Raw genomic sequence first — 6,137 nt, forward strand, 5'->3', positions numbered from 1 at the left:
AGAGTAATTATTGAAGTTAACTCAGAAAGATCAATTGGAGAAAAAGAGTCTAACTTAACATCAATGGTACTAAGAGTAGCTGTAGATAATATTACATCTGTGGGATGATTATTGGTAATTTTTTCTCTAATGATAAAAATTTTATTTGTGAAGAAGTTCATGAAGTCATTACTAGTTAACGTTAAAGGGATGGTTGGCTCAACAGAGCTCTGACTGTTTGTCAGCCTGGCTACAGTGCTGAAGAGAAACCTGGGGTTGTTCTTATTTTCTTCAATCAGTGATGAATAGTAAGATGTTCTGGCTTTGCGGAGGGCTTTCTTATAAAGCAGCAAACTATTTCTCCAGGCTAAATGATGATCCTCTAAATTTGTGACACGCCATTTCCTCTCCAGATTACGAGTCATCTGCTTTAGGGTACGTGTTTGAGAATTATACCACGGAGTCAGGTACTTCTGATTAGAGACCTTAGTTTTCACAGGAGCTACAGTATCCAGAGTCGTACGTAGTGAGGAGGTGAAATTATTAACAAGATAATCGACCTCTGTTGGGGTAGCGTTCAGATAGCTGCTCTGCTCTATGTTGGTACAGGGCATTGAAGATGATAACAGTGGGTGGATTATATTCTTAAACTTAGTTACAGCACTTTCAGAAAGACATCTACTTTGATAAAGTCTACTCTCCACTGCTGTGTAATCAATTATTGTAAATTTGAATGTTATCAGGAAATGATCACACAGGAGAGGGTTTTTGTCAAATGTTCAGTTTCTATGCCATATGTTAAAACAAGATTTAGCATTATGTCAATTAGATGTCCTCACTAAGATATGAATATGTGTGTGTGTTGGTGTGTGAGCAGCAGAATGGAAGCTGAGAGCTGCTGGAGCCTCCGTCGGGCGGGGGGGTGAAGCAGGAGCTGTATTCACCCTCCCTGCCTTCCTCGCATGCTTGCTGTAGTTTTCTAATAATAGCATCGATGCACAATCTGAAGGATGGCGTCACTTGTACATGACGTAAGCTGCTGTGACGTAAAGGCATGCTGGGAGCTGGCAGGATTGCCGTATACGGTGATGGTGATCAGCAGAGCGTGCAGCGCTGGGCTGTGATGCAGGCAGAGGGAGGGGCTTAGGGGGCCGTGGTGACTGCAGAGCTGCAGGGAGCCGGCTCTATTTATAGCAGCAGTGTTGCCTGCAGCCTGTGCTGTGATCACGGTGGTTCTCCCTTTGCTGTCACTGTTTTCATTTCCACAGTGGATGCTGGTGATCTCACGCTTCTGTTTATTAATAAGTGCATTTAAATCTGCATCGGTCGCTTCTGTGAGCATATTTCATAGAAAACATCATAGTACACAATAGTGTAATTATAACAATCTTCCAGCAAACTGATGTATTCTCACAAACTTGGAATGAATCTATTAAAATGCATGTGGGCGCCGGTTTGTGGATGCCACCATGTTCCCCCGCCATCTTGAATTCAGTAGCAGAGATTGTCGCTACCCAATCCGTACCGGAAATCCGATCGGTACTCCGCATGCGCAAATCATACGTCACTTCCTCTCTTTGCCAACATTGCGACATTGAATATATTTGAATGATACGGTTAGCGCCCAGTTAGCTCCTAGCATTTCGCAACAGCTCTGCCTCCTTTTCGACTACCGGGACATTTAAACAATGGATAATCCGTATACAAACAAATTCATGCTTTTCTCCTCAACAGAGAGCGTCCCCCGATTGAACAACAGGGCCGTAAAATAAGAAGAATGGCGCCTAATTACAGAGTTAATAACACAGACTTTGTAATATGTCACGTGTAGATTAAGCAGCCAGATGAAGTGTTTACTGACAATTGACAGTGATAGCGCACATCATCATCACTATTCTAATCAATCCTCTCCTCACAGACAAGCATAAACACACTCGACTATCACTAAATCAAATTTAACACACGTTTGTAATGACGCTAATTCAGTTTACAATAGGGTTCATTCGCTCTGTCAGCAGGTGGCAGTATCCTCGTACACTGGGGAGTAAACTGCCATTAAACGAACAGAAGAAGAAGAAAACCCCTGCACATGCGCAGTACTGAGTAGTTACTTGGATAAATCAGAGGGTGTTACTGTTGAGCTGTGCATGCCCTGTTAACAGGCCCCTGTTTATAGTTCGTGCTGCCGCTCAGTGTTTTTTTTTTAAGTTTAGTCTAATGATAATGAGTTTAAGGAGATGTTTATGTGGCAGCTGATGGAATGCGAAGAGTTTGTGTTCTTGTGTGTTCATGCAAAGTAATGCATGACAAAGCATTAGCTGTTAAGCTACACTTTGCTAATAGCTTTGACCCAGGAACTGGCCTCGTTTACATGACTATGTTTTATACATTTGGTTTTCTTTGTTTTACTTTTAATAATTAAGCAGAGTGGTTACTGTGATTGCTTTGCAAGGGCCAGTAGCAGAGATGTGGTGGTTTACGTCAGGGTGTCTGAATAAACGGCCGTCGCAGCCAAATTGAACACCTCTGTCCGACTCATCTTTCTACTGTGAGCCCAATCCAATACCACCCAAAGTCCGTGGTGTAGGAGGCTCGCGCGCAGGTTGGGTTTTTACATAAGAACCAGTCCGTTTACCAGTCCATCCCAGCAACAATGAGATAATCACAAATCCCCTCTGTCTCACGGTTCATGTGGTAAGCGGCTGCAGATTTAAAGCACTTTGACATCAGATGATTCTTTTTGATTCAAAAACATGTTTCACACAAACAGCAGCAAAAACATGCTGGCGGCTGTGGCCAATTAACAAATACTTGTCCTGCACAAGAATTTGGAATGACATCAGGAATTAGCAGAGCTCAATCCTTACATTGGGTGAGTGCTGAGTGTTTGTATATGTGTGCATGAGGGTGGGAATGCATGTTTGTGTCTGTGTGTGCCTGTTTGTCTGTGTCTATATGTCAGGTCGGGTCTTAGACTCCACCTCTCTGGGAACTCCCAGGCCCTCCAAGGCCTATCTCCCCTCACCACACTCCCTGCCGGTGACTGATGCCCTCAGGGGTTGGTGCATTGGTGGTTCTTGGTGTCCGGGGCTGGGCGCACAGGTATGTACCAGCTCATTCCCAGTGGCTACTTGGCGGGACCTGGCGCCTGTTGCTCGGTCAGGCTTCTTCCGGGGCGCGGGGGGCCCTCGGGCCTCCGGCCTCTGGGCCTGCGGCTCGGTTCACTCTGGCACAGCTGGCTGCCGGCGGAGCTGGCGGGCACGCCGGTGCAGCCCCCTTTAGCTTCTGCTCGGTGGCTACTGGATGACCCCTCGTCTGGGGATCCTCAGCCCTTCCCATGAGGGTGGCACGGATGCCCCTCCGGTGGTCCTCCTTGGGCTCTCGCACTCTGGGGCCTCTGGATGTCTGGGGCCTGGATCTCCTCCATGCCTGCTTTATGCCCTGGGGGACCGGGCTATGGCTCTCTACATCCTCTTGCAGACCATTACGTGGGGAAACCATTTGAATACAAGCGCGCTGATCCACACAGGTGTGCACACGGGTGTTCACTGTTCGTAGACTTAATTCACACCTTTCTTGGCTGCTACTTCAAAGCACATTGTGCGCTGTCTGTCCTGCGTGCTGCACAACAACATTCAATATTTAGTATTTACTGCTGTTTACACTTAGCTAGATTAATGCGATGGTGTTGTGTTTAGTATGTTGCTTTGTTTTTTTTTTTTGCTTGTTTTCTATTCTTTTTCTCCCAACAGGTGATCCAGGAGATTTTTTTTTCCCTTTCTCACTGTCCCTCTCCCCTTCTGTTTTTCTTTTCCTTCCTCTTTCTTTCTCCCTTTCCTATCCCTCACTCATGTCTGTCCCGTCTGTAACAACTGAAAATAAAATAAAATAAATAATAAAAACAAAGGTCGATCAAATGGACCAATACGGCAATGCCTTGATGATCCATTTGGCAAAATAAATCCATTGGGTATCCTTGTTGGTCTTCAGACAACAATTCTGACGGCTAAAGAACCAAATGGGACAGGCAAAAAAAAGAAGAAAAAAAGAAATTAGCAGAGCTTAGATCAAACTTTTAAAATGAAAAAAAATTTGGTTGATTAATAGGCTGGTGTGCCACGCCACCCCCTCGATCTGTGCTTCGAGGATTCTGATCGCTAGTGACTCGGGGTGTTGATTCATTTAAGCTAACATAATCATCCTGTAACCAGGTTTCTGTAAGGCAGAGTAAATCGATTTGTTGATCAGTTATTAACTCATGTACTAACAGAAGCTTAGAAGAGAGAGACCTAATGTTTAATATTCCACATTTCACCGTTTTACTCTTTGGTGCAGATGTGGATTGTTGGGTTTTTCTCTGTATGTATGATAGTAGGGTCTACCTTACAGTATAAAGCACCTTGAGATGACTGTTGTTGTGATTTGGTGCTGTATAAATAAAACTGAATTGAATTGAATTCAAACAGGAAGGAGACTCGTCCCACCTCTCTACATAACATCCAACTCAGCGAATTTTCCTGCATCTCTTCATTCATGTTGCACCATGTTACAGTAGTTCTCTGGATATTCTGAGACATCATCCATCCAGCTTCTTCCACTTACCTCATTCAGGGTCGCAGGGGGTGGAGCCTATCACAGCTGACTTCGGGGTAGGATCCAGTCTGCACAGGATTCCAGTCTTTTGTAGGGCCAAGGTTAGTGGACACTGTCCAACATTACTTAAGAACAGAGGATGGATAATTAACTGTAATGAAACCTTCATTTAACCAGGGTAGGGGCCAAGACATCAAAAGAAAGTGTGAAGTGTCAAAAGACGAGCATAAAGGCTGTCGGGTCTTTCATAGATGTATTCAGACTTCTATGGTTTATATTTATATCACCTATTTGACATGAGGTCCAGTCAGTGGTGTCTATGATCCGCCTACAAGCCACATGAGGCTGGTGTGTCATCACAGTTTGGAAACATGCATGAGTAGCCTGATGGAGTTCCCGTTCCTGCCCACACAAAGGAGTCCTTTCTCCTCCTTTTCGTACCAACACGTAGCTCTGCTGGGCCCGAATGGATAAACATACCCAGGTGTATCAGCGTGGGAGGCTGTTGGATGGTCCTGAGGTTTGGTTCAGCAGCAGCGTCTCCGTCCTGGTGTCCCCGTCAGAGCGTAGCTGAAGCTCGGGGATGACAGCGTGTGTCTGATAACTGCAGTGCAGAGCTCTGTTTGCTGCAGTCACGACTGCCCCACAGAAACAGCCACAGAGAGGACAGCGTGACAGGAAATGGCTGACAGGATGATTTCCAGTCGCGTACTTTCTCCTCTGGCTTTGGGCTGTGCAATTAATCGCCAAAGTTTTAAACAGGCAGATGCTTAACAAACATCTGTATTAACTGTTTAATCACGCATTAATGTATATATCAGCTGTATTTGGACTCTTATACACTGAGGACAAGCTGCTGCTGGATTTAATTGTTGTATTGACAGGTTGATATTTGGCCTCATTAATTATAGAAATACTATTTGTGCTCTAACACTCTGCTGTTAGAGTTTCCCAAGTCACTACATCGGTCTGTGAGCCTGAGCGCAGGGTGACGAAGCTCAGACCTGAGCTCAAGAGAGAGAGGAGCTGGTAACGTTGAGAGAACGGCACAAGGTTCCTCTTCTCGTGGCCAGATCACCGACATTGGGATGATTGCTTGTGTTTGCACCTCGTGTCCGAGGCTCCAGGCTCTAACTTTTAAAAACTGTATTGCTTTTCAGTTGGAAAAGTTGGATTTCTTTATTTCTCACACAGCACGGCCTCAGTGCCAGTAAAGTAATGATGTCATCACCAGTTATAGACCTTCGGATGAATTTGCGTCACACGAGAGAGAGTGCATGCAAACAAATTAATCAATAAAAGCATGCAAAGCTGTGCAACTTAGTTGCTCGGTCAGCCCAAGTGTCTCTGGTAGGTTGTAGAGTATGCAGAGTACGTAGCTTGGAGCCAGAGTTGGGGAGTAACGGAATACATGTACTGCCGTTACGTATTTAAAATACAAAATATGAGTAAGTGTATTCCGTTACAGTTACCGTTTAAAAAGGTGGTATTTAGAATACAATTACTTTGTTGAAATAAATGGATTACATGGTGGTCCTCTGTAATTCTGGTCATTCCATGCCGCA

This window comes from Haplochromis burtoni, unplaced genomic scaffold (genome assembly GCF_018398535.1).
Source record: "Haplochromis burtoni strain Fernald_Lab_line unplaced genomic scaffold, NCSU_Asbu1 Contig_507, whole genome shotgun sequence".
NCBI classification, from domain to species: domain Eukaryota; kingdom Metazoa; phylum Chordata; class Actinopteri; order Cichliformes; family Cichlidae; genus Haplochromis; species Haplochromis burtoni.